The sequence below is a fragment of the Oncorhynchus mykiss genome, chromosome 23, assembly GCF_013265735.2.
Source record: "Oncorhynchus mykiss isolate Arlee chromosome 23, USDA_OmykA_1.1, whole genome shotgun sequence".
NCBI classification, from domain to species: domain Eukaryota; kingdom Metazoa; phylum Chordata; class Actinopteri; order Salmoniformes; family Salmonidae; genus Oncorhynchus; species Oncorhynchus mykiss.
The window spans coordinates 59728492-59750212 of NC_048587.1; the positions used below are offsets into that span (position 1 = coordinate 59728492).

The window sequence follows — 21721 nt, forward strand, 5'->3', positions numbered from 1 at the left end:
TGTCAGTGTGTTGGACATGATGACCAGGTTCAGTGTCAGTGTGTTGGACATGAAAAACAGGATCAGTATCAGTGTGTTGGACATGATGATCAGTATCAGTGTCAGTGTGTTGGACATGATGACCAGGCTCAGTGTCAGTATGTTGGACATGACCAGGCTCTGTGTCAGTGTGTTGGACATGACCAGGCTCAGTGTCAGTATGTTGGACATGACCAGGCTCAGTGTCAATATGTTGGACATGACCAGGCTCAGTGTCAGTGTGTTGGACATGATGTCCAGGCTCAGTGTCAGTGTGTTGGACTTGATGACCTGGATCAGTGTTTGTGTGTTGGACATGACCAGGCTCAGTGTCAGTGTGTTGAACATGACCAGGCTCAGTTACAGTATGTTGGACATGACCAGGCTCAGTGTCAGTGTGTTGGACATGATGACCAGGCTCAGTGTCAGCATGTTGCACATGACCAGGCTCAGTGTCAGTGTGGTGTACATGGCCAGACTCAGTGTCAGTGTGTTGGACATGATGACCAGGCTCAGTGTCAGTATGTTGGACATGATGGCCAGGATCAGTGTCAGTGTGTTGGACATGATGACCAGAATCAGTGTCAGTGTGTTGGAGATGACCAGGCTCAGTGTCTGCATGGTAGACTTGTGTCCAGACGAAGTGTCAGTGTGTTGAACATGACCAGGCTCAGTGTCAGTGTGTTGGACATAATGACCAGGCTCAGTGTTAGTGTTTTGGACATGACCAGGCTCAGTGTCAGTGTGTTGGACATGACCAGGCTCAGTGTCAGTGTGCAGGACATGATGACCAGGTTCAGTGTCAGTGTGTTGGACATGAAAAACAGGATCAGTGTCAATATGTTGTGTTGGACATGATGATCAGTATCAGTGTCAGTGTGTTGGACATGATGACCAGGCTCACTGTCAGTATGTTGGACATGACCAGGCTCTGTGTCAGTGTGTTGGACATGACCAGGCTCAGTGTCAGTATGTTGGACATGACCAGGCTCTGTGTCAGTGTGTTGGACATGACCAGGCTCAGTGTCAGTATGTTGGACATGACCAGGCTCAGTGTCAATATGTTGGACATGACCAGGCTCTGTGTCAGTGTGTTGGACATGACCAGGCTCAGTGTCAGTATGTTGGACATGACCAGGCTCAGTGTCAATATGTTGGACATGACCAGGCTCAGTGTCAGTGTGTTGGAAATGACGGACAGCCTCAGCGTCAGTGTGTTGGACATGATGACCAGGCTCAGTGTCAGTGTGTTGGACATGATGACCAGGCTCAGTGTCAGTGTGTTGGACATGACCAGGCTCAGTGTCAGTGTGCAGGACATGATGACCAGGTTCAGTGTCAGTGTGTTGGACATGAAAAACAGGATCAGTATCAGTGTGTTGGACATGATGATCAGTATCAGTGTCAGTGTGTTGGACATGATGACCAGGCTCAGTGTCAGTATGTTGGACATGACCAGGCTCAGTGTCAGTGTGTTGGACATGACCAGGCTCAGTGTCAGTATGTTGGACATGACCAGGCTCTGTGTCAGTATGTTGCAGATGACCATGCTCAGTGTCTGCATGGTAGACTTGATGACCAGGCTCAGTGTCAGTGTGTTGGTCATGTCCAGATGCAGTGTCAGTGTGTTGGACATGACCAGACTCAGTGTCAGTATGTTGGACATAACCAGGCTCAGTGTTAGTATGTTGGACATGACCAGGCTCAGTGTCAGTGTGTTGTACATGGCCAGACTCAGTGTCAGTGTGTTGGACATGATGACCAGGCTCAGTGTCAGTATGTTGGACATGATGGCCAGGATCAGTGTTAGTGTGTTGGACATGACCAGGCTCAATGACAATGTATTTTACATTATGACCAGGATCAGTGTCAGTGTGTTGGACATGATGACCAGAATCAGTGTCAGTGTGTTGGATATGATAACCACACTCAGTGTCAGTGTGTTGGACATGATGACCAGGCTCAGTGTCAGTGTGTTGGACATGATGATATGGCCCAGTGTCAGTATGTTGGACATGATGACCAGGCTCTGTGTCAGTGTGTTGGACATGATGACCAGGCTCTGTGTCAGTGTGTTGGACATGATGACCAGGTTCAGTGTCAGTGTGTTGGACATGAAAAACAGGATCAGTATCAGTGTGTTGGACATGATGATCAGTATCAGTGTCAGTGTGTTGGACATGATGACCAGGCTCAGTGTCAGTATGTTGGACATGACCAGGCTCTGTGTCAGTGTGTTGGACATGACCAGGCTCAGTGTCAGTATGTTGGACATGACCAGGCTCAGTGTCAATATGTTGGACATGACCAGGCTCAGTGTCAGTGTGTTGGACTTGATGACCTGGATCAGTGTTTGTGTGTTGGACATGACCAGGCTCAGTGTCAGTGTGTTGGAAATGACGGACAGCCTCAGCGTCAGTGTGTTGGACATGATGACCAGGCTCAGTGTCAGTGTGTTGGACATGATGACCAGGCTCAGTGTCAGTGTGTTGGACATGACCAGGCTCAGTGTCAGTGTGTTGAACATGACCAGGCTCAGTGTCAGTATGTTGGACATGACCAGGCTCAGTGTCAGTGTGTTGGACATGATGACCAGGCTCAGTGTCAGCATGTTGCACATGACCAGGCTCAGTGTCAGTGTGGTGTACATGGCCAGACTCAGTGTCAGTGTGTTGGACATGATGACCAGGCTCAGTGTCAGTATGTTGGACATGATGGCCAGGATCAGTGTCAGTGTGTTGGACATGATGACCAGAATCAGTGTCAGTGTGTTGGATATGATAAACAGGCTCAGTGTCAGTGTGTTGGAGATGACCAGGCTCAGTGCCTGCATGGTAGACTTGTGTCCAGACGAAGTGTCAGTGTGTTGAACATGACCAGGCTCAGTGTCAGTGTGTTGGACATGATGACCAGGCTCAGTGTTAGTGTGTTGGACATGACCAGGCTCAGTGTCAGTGTGTTGGACATGACCAGGCTCAGTGTCAGTGTGCAGGACATGATGACCAGGTTCAGTGTCAGTGTGTTGGACATGAAAAACAGGATCAGTATCAGTGTGTTGGACATGATGATCAGTATCAGTGTCAGTGTGTTGGACATGATGACCAGGCTCAGTGTCAGTATGTTGGACATGACCAGGCTCTGTGTCAGTGTGTTGGACATGACCAGGCTCAGTGTCAGTATGTTGGAAATGACGGACAGCCTCAGCGTCAGTGTGTTGGACATGATGACCAGGCTCAGTGTCAGTGTGTTGGACATGATGACCAGGCTCAGTGTCAGTGTGTTGGACATGACCAGGCTCAGTGTCAGTGTGTTGAACATGACCAGGCTCAGTGTCAGTATGTTGGACATGACCAGGCTCAGTGTCAGTGTGTTGGACATGATGACCAGGCTCAGTGTCAGCATGTTGCACATGACCAGGCTCAGTGTCAGTGTGGTGTACATGGCCAGACTCAGTGTCAGTGTGTTGGACATGATGACCAGGCTCAGTGTCAGTATGTTGGACATGATGGCCAGGATCAGTGTCAGTGTGTTGGACATGATGACCAGAATCAGTGTCAGTGTGTTGGATATGATAAACAGGCTCAGTGTCAGTGTGTTGGAGATGACCAGGCTCAGTGCCTGCATGGTAGACTTGTGTCCAGACGAAGTGTCAGTGTGTTGAACATGACCAGGCTCAGTGTCAGTGTGTTGGACATGATGACCAGGCTCAGTGTTAGTGTGTTGGACATGACCAGGCTCAGTGTCAGTGTGTTGGACATGACCAGGCTCAGTGTCAGTGTGCAGGACATGATGACCAGGTTCAGTGTCAGTGTGTTGGACATGAAAAACAGGATCAGTATCAGTGTGTTGGACATGATGATCAGTATCAGTGTCAGTGTGTTGGACATGATGACCAGGCTCAGTGTCAGTATGTTGGACATGACCAGGCTCTGTGTCAGTGTGTTGGACATGACCAGGCTCAGTGTCAGTATGTTGGACATGACCAGGCTCAGTGTCAATATGTTGGACATGACCAGGCTCAGTGTCAGTGTGTTGGAAATGACGGACAGCCTCAGCATCAGTGTGTTGGACATGATGACCAGGCTCAGTGTCAGTGTGTTGGACATGATGACCAGGCTCAGTGTCAGTGTGTTGGACATGACCAGGCTCAGTGTCAGTGTGTTGAACATGACCAGGCTCAGTGTCATTATGTTGGACATGACCAGGCTCAGTGTCAGTGTGTTGGACATGATGACCAGGCTCAGTGTCAGCATGTTGGACATGACCAGGCTCAGTGTCAGTGTGTTGTACATGGCCAGACTCAGTGTCAGTGTGTTGGACATGATGACCAGGCTCAGTGTCAGTATGTTGGACATGATGGCCAGGATCAGTGTTAGTGTGTTGGACATGACCAGGCTCAATGACAATGTATTTTACATTATGACCAGGATCAGTGTCAGTGTGTTGGACATGATGACCAGAATCAGTGTCAGTGTGTTGGACATGATGACCAGGCTCAGTGTCAGTGTGTTGGACATGATGATATGGCCCAGTGTCAGTATGTTGGACATGATGACCAGGCTCAGTGTCAGTGTGTTGGACATGATAAACAGGCTCTGTGTCAGTATGTTGCAGATGACCATGCTCAGTGTCTGCATGGTAGACTTGATGACCAGGCTCAGTGTCAGTGTGTTGGTCATGTCCAGATGCAGTGTCAGTGTGCAGGACATGATGACCAGGTTCAGTGTCAGTGTGTTGGACATGAAAAACAGGATCAGTATCAGTGTGTTGGACATGATGATCAGTATCAGTGTCAGTGTGTTGGACATGATGACCAGGCTCTGTGTCAGTGTGTTGGACATGACCAGGCTCAGTGTCAGTATGTTGGACATGACCAGGCTCAGTGTCAATATGTTGGACATGACCAGGCTCAGTGTCAGTGTGTTGGAAATGACGGACAGCCTCAGCGTCAGTGTGTTGGACATGATGACCAGGCTCAGTGTCAGTGTGTTGGACATGATGACCAGGCTCAGTGTCAGTGTGTTGGACATGACCAGGCTCAGTGTCAGTGTGCAGGACATGATGACCAGGTTCAGTGTCAGTGTGTTGGACATGAAAAACAGGATCAGTATCAGTGTGTTGGACATGATGATCAGTATCAGTGTCAGTGTGTTGGACATGATGACCAGGCTCAGTGTCAGTATGTTGGACATGACCAGGCTCTGTGTCAGTGTGTTGGACATGACCAGGCTCAGTGTCAGTATGTTGGACATGACCAGGCTCTGTGTCAGTATGTTGCAGACGACCATGCTCAGTGTCTGCATGGTAGACTTGATGACCAGGCTCAGTGTCAGTGTGTTGGTCATGTCCAGATGCAGTGTCAGTGTGTTGGACATGACCAGACTCAGTGTCAGTATGTTGGACATAACCAGGCTCAGTGTTAGTATGTTGGACATGACCAGGCTCAGTGTCAGTGTGTTGTACATGGCCAGACTCAGTGTCAGTGTGTTGGACATGATGACCAGGCTCAGTGTCAGTATGTTGGACATGATGGCCAGGATCAGTGTTAGTGTGTTGGACATGACCAGGCTCAATGACAATGTATTTTACATTATGACCAGGATCAGTGTCAGTGTGTTGGACATGATGACCAGAATCAGTGTCAGTGTGTTGGATATGATAACCACACTCAGTGTCAGTGTGTTGGACATGATGACCAGGCTCAGTGTCAGTGTGTTGGACATGATGATATGGCCCAGTGTCAGTATGTTGGACATGATGACCAGGCTCAGTGTCAGTGTGTTGGACATGATGACCAGGCTCTGTGTCAGTATGTTGCAGATGACCATGCTCAGTGTCTGCATGGTAGACTTGATGACCAGGCTCAGTGTCAGTGTGTTGGTCATGTCCAGATGCAGTGTCAGTGTGCAGGACATGATGACCAGGTTCAGTGTCAGTGTGTTGGACATGAAAAACAGGATCAGTATCAGTGTGTTGGACATGATGATCAGTATCAGTGTCAGTGTGTTGGACATGATGACCAGGCTCAGTGTCAGTATGTTGGACATGACCAGGCTCTGTGTCAGTGTGTTGGACATGACCAGGCTCAGTGTCAGTATGTTGGACATGACCAGGCTCAGTGTCAATATGTTGGACATGACCAGGCTCAGTGTCAGTGTGTTGGAAATGACGGACAGCCTCAGCGTCAGTGTGTTGGACATGATGACCAGGCTCAGTGTCAGTGTGTTGGACATGATGACCAGGCTCAGTGTCAGTGTGTTGGACATGACCAGGCTCAGTGTCAGTGTGCAGGACATGATGACCAGGTTCAGTGTCAGTGTGTTGGACATGAAAAACAGGATCAGTATCAGTATGTTGGACATGATGATCAGTATCAGTGTCAGTGTGTTGGACATGATGACCAGGCTCAGTGTCAGTATGTTGGACATGACCAGGCTCTGTGTCAGTGTGTTGGACATGACCAGGCTCAGTGTCAGTATGTTGGACATGACCAGGCTCAGTGTCAATATGTTGGACATGACCAGGCTCAGTGTCAGTGTGCAGGACATGATGACCAGGTTCAGTGTCAGTGTGTTGGACATGAAAAACAGGATCAGTATCAGTGTGTTGGACATGATGATCAGTATCAGTGTCAGTGTGTTGGACATGATGACCAGGCTCAGTGTCAGTATGTTGGACATGACCAGGTTCTGTGTCAGTGTGTTGGACATGACCAGGCTCAGTGTCAATATGTTGGACATGACCAGGCTCAGTGTCAGTGTGTTGGAAATGACGGACAGCCTCAGCGTCAGTGTGTTGGACATGATGACCAGGCTCAGTGTCAGTGTTGGACATGATGACCAGGCTCAGTGTCAGTGTGTTGGACATGACCAGGCTCAGTGTCAATGTGTTGAACATGACCAGGCTCAGTGTCATTATGTTGGACATGACCAGGCTCAGTGTCAGTGTGTTGGACATGATGACCAGGCTCAGTGTCAGCATGTTGGACATGACCAGGCTCAGTGTCAGTATGTTGGACATGATGGCCAGGATCAGTGTTAGTGTGTTGGACATGACCAGGCTCAATGACAATGTATTTGACATTATGACCAGGATCAGTGTCAGTGTGTTGGACATGATGACCAGAATCAGTGTCAGTGTGTTGGATATGATAACCAGGCTCAGTGTCAGTGTGTTGGACATGATGACCAGGCTCAGTGTCAGTGTGTTGGACATGATGATATGGCCCAGTGTCAGTATGTTGGACATGATGACCAGGCTCAGTGTCAGTGTGTTGGACATGATGACCAGGCTCTGTGTCAGTATGTTGCAGATGACCATGCTCAGTGTCTGCATGGTAGACTTGATGACCAGGCTCAGTGTCAGTGTGTTGGTCATGTCCAGATGCAGTGTCAGTGTGTTGGACATGACCAGGATTATTGTCAGTGTGTAGGACACAATGACCAGGCTCTGTGTCGGTGTGTTGGACATGACCAGGCTCAGCGTCAGTGTGTTGGACATGATGACCAGGCTCAGTGGCAGTGTGTTGGACATGATGACCAGGCTCAGTGTCAGTGTGTTGTACATGGCCAGACTCAGTGTCAGTGTGTTGGACATGATGACCAGGCTCTGTGTCAGTGTGTTGGACATGATGACCAGGCTCAGTGTCAGTGTGTTGGACATGATGACCAGGCTCAGTGTCAGTGTGTTGGACATGATGACCAGGCTCAGTATCAGTATGTTGGAGATGACCAGGCTCAGTGTCTGCATGGTAGACTTGATGACCAGGCTCAGTGTCAGTATGTTGGTCGTGTCCAGACGAAGTGTCAGTGTGTTGTACATGATGACCAGGATCATTGTCAGTGTGTTGGATATGATGACCAGAATCAGTGTCAGTGTGTTGGACTTGATGACTGGGATCAGTGTCAGTGTGTTGGACATGACCAGGCTCAGTGTTAGTGTGTTGTACATGATGACCAGGCTCAGTGTCAGTATGTTGGACATGACCAGGCTCAGTGTCAATATGTTGGACATGACCAGGCTCAGTGTCAGTGTGTTGGAAATGACGGACAGCCTCAGCGTCAGTGTGTTGGACATGATGACCAGGCTCAGTGTCAGTGTGTTGGACATGATGACCAGGCTCAGTGTCAGTGTGCAGGACATGATGACCAGGTTCAGTGTCAGTGTGTTGGACATGAAAAACAGGATCAGTATCAGTATGTTGGACATGATGATCAGTATCAGTGTCAGTGTGTTGGACATGATGACCAGGCTCAGTGTCAGTATGTTGGACATGACCAGGCTCTGTGTCAGTGTGTTGGACATGACCAGGCTCAGTGTCAGTATGTTGGACATGACCAGGCTCAGTGTCAATATGTTGGACATGACCAGGCTCAGTGTCAGTGTGCAGGACATGATGACCAGGTTCAGTGTCAGTGTGTTGGACATGAAAAACAGGATCAGTATCAGTGTGTTGGACATGATGATCAGTATCAGTGTCAGTGTGTTGGACATGATGACCAGGCTCAGTGTCAGTATGTTGGACATGACCAGGCTCTGTGTCAGTGTGTTGGACATGACCAGGCTCAGTGTCAATATGTTGGACATGACCAGGCTCAGTGTCAGTGTGTTGGAAATGACGGACAGCCTCAGCGTCAGTGTGTTGGACATGATGACCAGGCTCAGTGTCAGTGTTGGACATGATGACCAGGCTCAGTGTCAGTGTGTTGGACATGACCAGGCTCAGTGTCAATGTGTTGAACATGACCAGGCTCAGTGTCATTATGTTGGACATGACCAGGCTCAGTGTCAGTGTGTTGGACATGATGACCAGGCTCAGTGTCAGCATGTTGGACATGACCAGGCTCAGTGTCAGTATGTTGGACATGATGGCCAGGATCAGTGTTAGTGTGTTGGACATGACCAGGCTCAATGACAATGTATTTGACATTATGACCAGGATCAGTGTCAGTGTGTTGGACATGATGACCAGAATCAGTGTCAGTGTGTTGGATATGATAACCAGGCTCAGTGTCAGTGTGTTGGACATGATGACCAGGCTCAGTGTCAGTGTGTTGGACATGATGATATGGCCCAGTGTCAGTATGTTGGACATGATGACCAGGCTCAGTGTCAGTGTGTTGGACATGATGACCAGGCTCTGTGTCAGTATGTTGCAGATGACCATGCTCAGTGTCTGCATGGTAGACTTGATGACCAGGCTCAGTGTCAGTGTGTTGGTCATGTCCAGATGCAGTGTCAGTGTGTTGGACATGACCAGGATTATTGTCAGTGTGTAGGACACAATGACCAGGCTCTGTGTCGGTGTGTTGGACATGACCAGGCTCAGCGTCAGTGTGTTGGACATGATGACCAGGCTCAGTGGCAGTGTGTTGGACATGATGACCAGGCTCAGTGTCAGTGTGTTGTACATGGCCAGACTCAGTGTCAGTGTGTTGGACATGATGACCAGGCTCTGTGTCAGTGTGTTGGACATGATGACCAGGCTCAGTGTCAGTGTGTTGGACATGATGACCAGGCTCAGTGTCAGTGTGTTGGACATGATGACCAGGCTCAGTATCAGTATGTTGGAGATGACCAGGCTCAGTGTCTGCATGGTAGACTTGATGACCAGGCTCAGTGTCAGTATGTTGGTCGTGTCCAGACGAAGTGTCAGTGTGTTGTACATGATGACCAGGATCATTGTCAGTGTGTTGGATATGATGACCAGAATCAGTGTCAGTGTGTTGGACTTGATGACTGGGATCAGTGTCAGTGTGTTGGACATGACCAGGCTCAGTGTTAGTGTGTTGTACATGATGACCAGGCTCAGTGTCAGTATGTTGGACATGATCTGAATCAGTGTCAGTGTGTTGGACATGACCAGGCTCAGTGTTAGTATGTTGGACATGACCAGGCTCTGTGTCAGTGTGTTGGACATGATGACCAGGATCAGTGTCAGTGTGTTGGACATGATGACCAGGCTCTGTGTCAGTGTGTTGGACATGATGACCAGGCTTAGTGTCAGTGTGTTTGACATGATGACCAGGCTCAGTGCCAGTGTGATGGACATGACCAGGCTCAGTTTCAGTGTGTTGGACATGATGACCAGGATCAGTGTCAGTGTGTTGGACATGATGATCAGGCTCAGTGTCAGTGTGTTTGACATGACCAGGATCAGTGTCCGTGTGTTGGACACTATGACCAGGATCAGTGTCAGTGTGTTGGACATGTCCAGAGTCAGTGTATCGGGCATGATGACCACGCTCAGTGTGAGTGTGTTGGATATGATGACCAGGCTCTGTGTCAGTATGTTGCAGATGACCATGCTCAGTGTCTGCATGGTAGACTTGATGACCAGGCTCAGTGTCAGTGTGTTGGTCATGTCCAGATGCAGTGTCAGTGTGTTGGACATGACCAGGATTATTGTCAGTGTGTAGGACACAATGACCAGGCTCTGTGTCGGTGTGTTGGACATGACCAGGCTCAGCGTCATTGTGTTGGACATGATGACCAGGCTCAGTGGCAGTGTGTTGGACATGATGACCAGGCTCAGTGTCAGTGTGTTGTACATGGCCAGACTCAGTGTCAGTGTGTTGGACATGATGACCAGGCTCTGTGTCAGTGTGTTGGACATGATGACCAGGCTCAGTGTCAGTGTGTTGGACATGATGACCAGGCTCAGTGTCAGTGTGTTGGACATGATGACCAGGCTCAGTGTCAGTGTGTTGGACATGATGACCAGGCTCAGTGTCAGTATGTTGGAGATGACCAGGCTCAGTGTCTGCATGGTAGACTTGATGACCAGGCTCAGTGTCAGTATGTTGGTCGTGTCCAGACGAAGTGTCAGTGTGTTGTACATGATGACCAGGATCATTGTCAGTGTGTTGGATATGATGACCAGAATCAGTGTCAGTGTGTTGGACTTGATGACCGGGATCAGTGTCAGTGTGTTGGACATGACCAGGCTCAGTGTTAGTGTGTTGTACATGATGACCAGGCTCAGTGTCAGTATGTTGGACATGATCTGAATCAGTGTCAGTGTGTTGGACATGACCAGGCTCAGTGTTAGTATGTTGGACATGACCAGGCTCTGTGTCAGTGTGTTGGACATGATGACCAGGATCAGTGTCAGTGTGTTGGACATGATGACCAGGCTCTGTGTCAGTGTGTTGGACATGATGACCAGGCTTAGTGTCAGTGTGTTTGACATGATGACCAGGCTCAGTGCCAGTGTGATGGACATGACCAGGCTCAGTTTCAGTGTGTTGGACATGATGACCAGGATCAGTGTCAGTGTGTTGGACATGATGATCAGGCTCAGTGTCAGTGTGTTTGACATGACCAGGATCAGTGTCCGTGTGTTGGACACTATGACCAGGATCAGTGTCAGTGTGTTGGACATGTCCAGAGTCAGTGTATCGGGCATGATGACCACGCTCAGTGTGAGTGTGTTGGATATGATGACCAGGCTCTGTGTCAGTATGTTGCAGATGACCATGCTCAGTGTCTGCATGGTAGACTTGATGACCAGGCTCAGTGTCAGTGTGTTGGTCATGTCCAGATGCAGTGTCAGTGTGTTGGACATGACCAGGATTATTGTCAGTGTGTAGGACACAATGACCAGGCTCTGTGTCGGTGTGTTGGACATGACCAGGCTCAGCGTCATTGTGTTGGACATGATGACCAGGCTCAGTGGCAGTGTGTTGGACATGATGACCAGAATCAGTGTCAGTGTGTTGGACTTGATGACCGGGATCAGTGTCAGTGTGTTGGACATGACCAGGCTCAGTGTTAGTGTGTTGTACATGATGACCAGGCTCAGTGTCAGTATGTTGGACATGATCTGAATCAGTGTCAGTGTGTTGGACATGACCAGGCTCAGTGTTAGTATGTTGGACATGACCAGGCTCTGTGTCAGTGTGTTGGACATGATGACCAGGATCAGTGTCAGTGTGTTGGACATGATGACCAGGCTCTGTGTCAGTGTGTTGGACATGATGACCAGGCTTAGTGTCAGTGTGTTTGACATGATGACCAGGCTCAGTGCCAGTGTGATGGACATGACCAGGCTCAGTTTCAGTGTGTTGGACATGATGACCAGGATCAGTGTCAGTGTGTTGGACATGATGATCAGGCTCAGTGTCAGTGTGTTTGACATGACCAGGATCAGTGTCCGTGTGTTGGACACTATGACCAGGATCAGTGTCAGTGTGTTGGACATGTCCAGAGTCAGTGTATCGGGCATGATGACCACGCTCAGTGTGAGTGTGTTGGATATGATGACCAGGCTCTGTGTCAGTATGTTGCAGATGACCATGCTCAGTGTCTGCATGGTAGACTTGATGACCAGGCTCAGTGTCAGTGTGTTGGTCATGTCCAGATGCAGTGTCAGTGTGTTGGACATGACCAGGATTATTGTCAGTGTGTAGGACACAATGACCAGGCTCTGTGTCGGTGTGTTGGACATGACCAGGCTCAGCGTCATTGTGTTGGACATGATGACCAGGCTCAGTGGCAGTGTGTTGGACATGATGACCAGGCTCAGTGTCAGTGTGTTGTACATGGCCAGACTCAGTGTCAGTGTGTTGGACATGATGACCAGGCTCTGTGTCAGTGTGTTGGACATGATGACCAGGCTCAGTGTCAGTGTGTTGGACATGATGACCAGGCTCAGTGTCAGTGTGTTGGACATGATGACCAGGCTCAGTGTCAGTGTGTTGGACATGATGACCAGGCTCAGTGTCAGTATGTTGGAGATGACCAGGCTCAGTGTCTGCATGGTAGACTTGATGACCAGGCTCAGTGTCAGTATGTTGGTCGTGTCCAGACGACGTGTCAGTGTGTTGTACATGATGACCAGGATCATTGTCAGTGTGTTGGATATGATGACCAGAATCAGTGTCAGTGTGTTGGACTTGATGACCGGGATCAGTGTCAGTGTGTTGGACATGACCAGGCTCAGTGTTAGTGTGTTGTACATGATGACCAGGCTCAGTGTCAGTATGTTGGACATGATCTGAATCAGTGTCAGTGTGTTGGACATGACCAGGCTCAGTGTTAGTATGTTGGACATGACCAGGCTCTGTGTCAGTGTGTTGGACATGATGACCAGGATCAGTGTCAGTGTGTTGGACATGATGACCAGGCTCTGTGTCAGTGTGTTGGACATGATGACCAGGCTTAGTGTCAGTGTGTTTGACATGATGACCATGCTCAGTGTCTGCATGGTAGACTTGATGACCAGGCTCAGTGTCAGTGTGTTGGTCATGTCCAGATGCAGTGTCAGTGTGTTGGACATGACCAGGATTATTGTCAGTGTGTAGGACACAATGACCAGGCTCTGTGTCGGTGTGTTGGACATGACCAGGCTCAGCGTCATTGTGTTGGACATGATGACCAGGCTCAGTGGCAGTGTGTTGGACATGATGACCAGGCTCAGTGTCAGTGTGTTGTACATGGCCAGACTCAGTGTCAGTGTGTTGGACATGATGACCAGGCTCTGTGTCAGTGTGTTGGACATGATGACCAGGCTCAGTGTCAGTGTGTTGGACATGATGACCAGGCTCAGTGTCAGTGTGTTGGACATGATGACCAGGCTCAGTGTCAGTGTGTTGGACATGATGACCAGGCTCAGTGTCAGTATGTTGGAGATGACCAGGCTCAGTGTCTGCATGGTAGACTTGATGACCAGGCTCAGTGTCAGTATGTTGGTCGTGTCCAGACGACGTGTCAGTGTGTTGTACATGATGACCAGGATCATTGTCAGTGTGTTGGATATGATGACCAGAATCAGTGTCAGTGTGTTGGACTTGATGACCGGGATCAGTGTCAGTGTGTTGGACATGACCAGGCTCAGTGTTAGTGTGTTGTACATGATGACCAGGCTCAGTGTCAGTATGTTGGACATGATCTGAATCAGTGTCAGTGTGTTGGACATGACCAGGCTCAGTGTTAGTATGTTGGACATGACCAGGCTCTGTGTCAGTGTGTTGGACATGATGACCAGGATCAGTGTCAGTGTGTTGGACATGATGACCAGGCTCTGTGTCAGTGTGTTGGACATGATGACCAGGCTTAGTGTCAGTGTGTTTGACATGATGACCAGGCTCAGTGCCAGTGTGATGGACATGACCAGGCTCAGTTTCAGTGTGTTGGACATGATGACCAGGATCAGTGTCAGTGTGTTGGACATGATGATCAGGCTCAGTGTCAGTGTGTTTGACATGACCAGGATCAGTGTCCGTGTGTTGGACACTATGACCAGGATCAGTGTCAGTGTGTTGGACATGTCCAGAGTCAGTGTATCGGGCATGATGACCACGCTCAGTGTGAGTGTGTTGGATATGATGACCAGGCTCTGTGTCAGTATGTTGCAGATGACCATGCTCAGTGTCTGCATGGTAGACTTGATGACCAGGCTCAGTGTCAGTGTGTTGGTCATGTCCAGATGCAGTGTCAGTGTGTTGGACATGACCAGGATTATTGTCAGTGTGTAGGACACAATGACCAGGCTCTGTGTCGGTGTGTTGGACATGACCAGGCTCAGCGTCATTGTGTTGGACATGATGACCAGGCTCAGTGGCAGTGTGTTGGACATGATGACCAGGCTCAGTGTCAGTGTGTTGTACATGGCCAGACTCAGTGTCAGTGTGTTGGACATGATGACCAGGCTCTGTGTCAGTGTGTTGGACATGATGACCAGGCTCAGTGTCAGTGTGTTGGACATGATGACCAGGCTCAGTGTCAGTGTGTTGGACATGATGACCAGGCTCAGTGTCAGTGTGTTGGACATGATGACCAGGCTCAGTGTCAGTATGTTGGAGATGACCAGGCTCAGTGTCTGCATGGTAGACTTGATGACCAGGCTCAGTGTCAGTATGTTGGTCGTGTCCAGACGAAGTGTCAGTGTGTTGTACATGATGACCAGGATCATTGTCAGTGTGTTGGATATGATGACCAGAATCAGTGTCAGTGTGTTGGACTTGATGACCGGGATCAGTGTCAGTGTGTTGGACATGACCAGGCTCAGTGTTAGTGTGTTGTACATGATGACCAGGCTCAGTGTCAGTATGTTGGACATGATCTGAATCAGTGTCAGTGTGTTGGACATGACCAGGCTCAGTGTTAGTATGTTGGACATGACCAGGCTCTGTGTCAGTGTGTTGGACATGATGACCAGGATCAGTGTCAGTGTGTTGGACATGATGACCAGGCTCTGTGTCAGTGTGTTGGACATGATGACCAGGCTTAGTGTCAGTGTGTTTGACATGATGACCAGGCTCAGTGCCAGTGTGATGGACATGACCAGGCTCAGTTTCAGTGTGTTGGACATGATGACCAGGATCAGTGTCAGTGTGTTGGACATGATGATCAGGCTCAGTGTCAGTGTGTTTGACATGACCAGGATCAGTGTCCGTGTGTTGGACACTATGACCAGGATCAGTGTCAGTGTGTTGGACATGTCCAGAGTCAGTGTATCGGGCATGATGACCACGCTCAGTGTGAGTGTGTTGGATATGATGACCAGGCTCTGTGTCAGTATGTTGCAGATGACCATGCTCAGTGTCTGCATGGTAGACTTGATGACCAGGCTCAGTGTCAGTGTGTTGGTCATGTCCAGATGCAGTGTCAGTGTGTTGGACATGACCAGGATTATTGTCAGTGTGTAGGACACAATGACCAGGCTCTGTGTCGGTGTGTTGGACATGACCAGGCTCAGCGTCATTGTGTTGGACATGATGACCAGGCTCAGTGGCAGTGTGTTGGACATGATGACCAGGCTCAGTGTCAGTGTGTTGTACATGGCCAGACTCAGTGTCAGTGTGTTGGACATGATGACCAGGCTCTGTGTCAGTGTGTTGGACATGATGACCAGGCTCAGTGTCAGTGTGTTGGACATGATGACCAGGCTCAGTGTCAGTGTGTTGGACATGATGACCAGGCTCAGTGTCAGTGTGTTGGACATGATGACCAGGCTCAGTGTCAGTATGTTGGAGATGACCAGGCTCAGTGTCTGCATGGTAGACTTGATGACCAGGCTCAGTGTCAGTATGTTGGTCGTGTCCAGACGAAGTGTCAGTGTGTTGTACATGATGACCAGGATCATTGTCAGTGTGTTGGATATGATGACCAGAATCAGTGTCAGTGTGTTGGACTTGATGACCGGGATCAGTGTCAGTGTGTTGGACATGTCCAGGCTCAGTGTTAGTGTGTTGTACATGATGACCAGGCTCAGTGTCAGTATGTTGGACATGATCTGAATCAGTGTCCGTGTGTTGGACATGACCAGGCTCAGTGTTAGTGTGTTGGACATGACCAGGCTCTGTGTCAGTGTGTTGGACATGATGACCAGGATCAGTGTCAGTGTGTTGGACATGATGACCAGGCTCTGTGTCAGTGTGTTGGACATGATGACCAGGCTCAGTGTCAATATGTTGGACATGATCTGAATCAGTGTCAGTGTGTTGGAAATGACCAGGCTCATTGTTAATATGTTGGACATGACCAGGCTCTGTGTCGGTGTGTTGGACATGATGACCAGGATCAGTGTCAGTGTGTTGGACATGATGACCAGGCTCTGTGTCAGTGTGTTGGACATGATGACCAGGCTTAGTGTCAGTGTGTTTGACATGATGACCAGGCTCAGTGCCAGTGTGATGGACATGACCAGGCTCAGTTTCAGTGTGTTGGACATGATGACCAGGATCAGTGTCAGTGTGTTGGACATGATGATCAGGCTCAGTGTCAGTGTGTTTGACATGACCAGGATCAGTGTCCGTGTGTTGGACACTATGACCAGGATCAGTGTCAGTGTGTTGGACATGTCCAGAGTCAGTGTATCGGGCATGATGACCACGCTCAGTGTGAGTGTGTTGGATATGATGACCAGGACCAGTGGCAGTGTGTTAGACATTATGACAAAGATTAGTGTCAGTGTGTTGGACATGATGGCCAGGATCATTGTCAGTGTGTTGGATATGATGACCAGGATCAGTGTCAGTGTGTTGGACATGACCAGGCTCAGTGTTAGTGTGTTGTACATGATGACCAGGCTCAGTGTAAGTATGTTGGACATGATCTGAATCATTGTCAGTGTGTTGGACATTACTATGCTCAGTGTCAGTTTGTTGGACATGATGACCAGTCTCAGTGTCAGTGTGTATGACATTATGACCAGGCTCAGTGTCAGTGTGTTGGACATGATGACCAGAATCAGTGTCAGTGTGTTGGACATGAACATAATCATTTGGTAGTGTTTTGGACATTATGACCAGGCTCAGTGTCAGTGTGTTGGACATGATGACCAGAATCAGTGTCAGTGTGTTGGACATGAACATAATCATTTGGTAGTGTTTTGGACATGATGACCAAAATCAGTGTCAGTGTGTTGGACATTATGACCATGATCAGTGTCAGTGTGTTGGACATGATGACCAGGATCAGTGTCAGTGTGTTGGACTTGATGACCAGGATCAGTGTCAGTGTGTTGGACATGATGACCAGGATCAGTGTCAGTGTGTTGGACTTGATGACCAGGATCAGTGTCAGTGTGTTGGACATGACCGGAATCATTTGGTAGTGTTTTGGACATGATGACCAAAATCAGTGTCAGTGTGTTGGACATTATGACCATGATCAGTGTCAGTGTGTTGGACATGATGACCAGGATCAGTGTCAGTGTGTTGGACTTGATGACCAGGATCAGTGTCGGTGTGTTGGACATGACAAGGATCATTGTCAATGTGTTGGACATGATGACCAGGCTCAGTGTCAGTGTGTTAGAAATTATGACCAAGATTAGTGTCAGTGTGTTGGACATGATGACCAGGATCATTGTCAGTGTGTTGGATATGATGACCAGAATCAGTGTCAGTGTGTTGGACTTGATGACCGGGATCAGTGTCAGTGTGTTGGACATGACCAGGCTCAGTGTTAGTGTTTTGTACATGATGACCAGGCTCAGTGTTAGTATGTTGGACATGACCAGGCTCTGTGTCAGTGTGTTGGACATGATGACCAGGATCAGTGTCAGTGTGTTGGAAATGATGACCAGGCTCTGTGTCAGTGTGTTGGACATGATGACCAGGCTCAGTGTAAGTATGTTGGACATGATCTGAATCATTGTCAGTGTGTTGGACATTACTATGCTCAGTGTCAGTTTGTTGGACATGATGACCAGTCTCAGTGTCAGTGTGTATGACATTATGACCAGGCTCAGTGTCAGTGTGTTGGACATGATGACCAGAATCAGTGTCAGTGTGTTGGACATGAACATAATCATTTGGTAGTGTTTTGGACATGATGACCAAAATCAGTGTCAGTGTGTTGGACATTATGACCATGATCAGTGTCAGTGTGTTGGACATGATGACCAGGATCAGTGTCAGTGTGTTGGACTTGATGACCAGGATCAGTGTCAGTGTGTTGGACATGATGACCAGGATCAGTGTCAGTGTGTTGGACTTGATGACCAGGATCAGTGTCAGTGTGTTGGACATGACCGGAATCATTTGGTAGTGTTTTGGACATGATGACCAAAATCAGTGTCAGTGTGTTGGACATTATGACCATGATCAGTGTCAGTGTGTTGGACATGATGACCAGGATCAGTGTCAGTGTGTTGGACTTGATGACCAGGATCAGTGTCGGTGTGTTGGACATGACAAGGATCATTGTCAATGTGTTGGACATGATGACCAGGCTCAGTGTCAGTGTGTTAGAAATTATGACCAAGATTAGTGTCAGTGTGTTGGACATGATGACCAGGATCATTGTCAGTGTGTTGGATATGATGACCAGAATCAGTGTCAGTGTGTTGGACTTGATGACCGGGATCAGTGTCAGTGTGTTGGACATGACCAGGCTCAGTGTTAGTGTTTTGTACATGATGACCAGGCTCAGTGTTAGTATGTTGGACATGACCAGTCTCAGTGTCAGTGTGTATGACATTATGACCAGGCTCAGTGTCAGTGTGTATGACATTATGACCAGGCTCAGTGTCAGTGTTTTGGACATGATGACCAAAATCAGTGTCAGTGTGTTGGACATTGTGACCATGATCAGTGTCAGTATGTTGGACATGACCATGCTCTGTGTCAGTGTGTTGTACATGGCCAGACTCAGTGTCAGTATGTTGGACATGATGACCAGGCTCTGTGTCAGTGTGTTGGACATGATGACCAGGCTCAGTGTCAGTGTGTTGGACATGATGACCAGGCTCAGTGTCTGCATGGTAGACGTGATGACCAGGCTCAGTGTCAGTATGTTGGTCGTGTCCAGACGAAGTGTCAGTGTGTTGTACATGATGACCAGGATCATTGTCAGTGTGTTGGATATGATGACCAGAATCAGTGTCAGTGTGTTGGACTTGATGACCGGGATCAGTGTCAGTGTGTTGGACATGACCAGGCTCAGTGTTAGTGTGTTGTACATGATGACCAGGCTCAGTGTCAGTATGTTGGACATGATCTGAATCAGTGTCAGTGTGTTGGACATGACCAGGCTCATTGTTAGTATGTTGGACATGACCAGGCTCTGTGTCAGTGTGTTGGACATGATGACCAGGATCAGTGTCAGTGTGTTGGACATGATGACCAGGCTCTGTGTCAGTGTGTTGGACATGATGACCAGGCTCAGTGTCAATATGTTGGACATGATCTGAATCAGTGTCAGTGTGTTGGAAATGACCAGGCTCATTGTTAGTATGTTGGACATGACCAGGCTCTGTGTCAGTGTGTTGGACATGATGACCAGGATCAGTGTCAGTGTGTTGGACATGATGACCAGGCTCTGTGTCAGTGTGTTGGACATGATGACCAGGCTTAGTGTCAGTGTGTTTGACATGATGACCAGGCTCAGTGCCAGTGTGATGGACATGACCAGGCTCAGTTTCAGTGTGTTGGACATGATGACCAGGATCAGTGTCAGTGTGTTGGACATGATGATCAGGCTCAGTGTCAGTGTGTTTGACATGACCAGGATCAGTGTCCGTGTGTTGGACACTATGACCAGGATCAGTGTCAGTGTGTTGGACATGTCCAGAGTCAGTGTATCGGGCATGATGACCACGCTCAGTGTGAGTGTGTTGGATATGATGACCAGGCTCTGTGTCAGTATGTTGCAGATGACCATGCTCAGTGTCTGCATGGTAGACTTGATGACCAGGCTCAGTGTCAGTGTGTTGTACATGATGACCAGGCTCAGTGTCAGTATGCTGGACATGATCTGAATCAGTGTCAGTGTGTTGGACATGACCAGGCTCAGTGTTAGTATGTTGGACATGACCAGGCTCTGTGTCAGTGTGTTGGACATGATGACCAGGATCAGTGTCAGTGTGTTGGACATGATGACCAGGCTCTGTGTCAGTGTGTTGGACATGATGACCAGGCTCAGTGTAAGTGTGTTGGACATGATCTGAATCATTGTCAGTGTGTTGGACATTACTATGCTCAGTGTCAGTTTGTTGGACATGATGACCAGTCTCAGTGTCAGTGTGTATGACATTATGACCAGGCTCAGTGTCAGTGTGTTGGACATGATGACCAGGATCAGTGTCAGTGTGTTGGACATGACCAGAATCATTTGGTAGTGTTTTAGACATCATGACCAAAATCAGTGTCAGTGTGTTGGACATTATGACCATGATAAGTGTCAGTGTGTTGGACATGATGACCAGGATCAGTGTCAGTGTGTTGGACTTGATGACCAGGATCAGTGTCGGTGTGTTGGACATGACAAGGATCATTTTCAATGTGTTGGACATGATGATCAGGCTCAGTGTCAGTGTGTTAGAAATTATGACCAAGATTAGTGTCAGTGTGTTGGACATGATGACCAGGATCATTGTCAGTGTGTTGGATATGATGACCAGAATCAGTGTCAGTGTTTTAGAAATTATGACCAAGATTAGTGTCAGTGTGTTGGACATGATGACCAGGATCATTGTCAGTGTGTTGGATATGATCTGAATCAGTGTCAGTGTGTTGGACATGACCAGGCTCAGTGTTAGTATCTTGGACATGACCAGGCTCTGTTTCAGTGTGTTGGACATGATGACCAGGATCAGTGTCAGTGTGTTGGACATGATGACCAGGCTTAGTGTCAGTGTGTTTGACATGATGACCAGGCTCAGTGCCAGTGTGATGGACATGACCCGGCTCAGTTTCAGTGTTTTGGACATGATGACCAGGATCAGTGTCAGTGTGTTGGACATGATGATCAGGCTCAGTGTCAGTGTGTTTGACATGACCAGGATCAGTGTCCGTGTGTTTGACACTATGACCAGGATCAGTGTCAGTGTGTTGGACATGTCCAGAGTCAGTGTATCGGGCATGATGACCACGCTCAGTGTGAGTGTGTTGGATATGATGACCAGGACCAGTGTCAGTGTGTTAGACATTATGACCAAGATTAGTGTCAGTGTGTTGGACATGATGACCAGGATCATTGTCAGTGTGTTGGATATGATGACCAGGATCATTGTCAGTGTGTTGGATATGATGACCAGAATCAGTGTCAGTGTGTTAGACATTATGACTAAAATTAGTGTCAGTGTGTTGGACATGATGACCAGGATCATTGTCAGTGTGTTGGATATGATGACCAGAATCATTGTCAGTGTGTTGGACATGATGACCAGGATCATTGTCAGTGTGTTGGACATGAACATAATCCGTTTCATTGTGTTGGACATGATGACCAGGATCAGTGTCAGTGTGTTGGA

General features: G+C 48.5%; 1 protein-coding gene across 3 annotated transcripts in view; it reads left to right on the plus strand.

Annotated features, from left to right (window-relative positions):
• LOC110503016 (thrombospondin-2) overlaps positions 1 to 21721 on the plus strand; it is a 113028-nt gene that overhangs the window by 25098 nt on the left and 66209 nt on the right. The window lies entirely within an intron of this gene.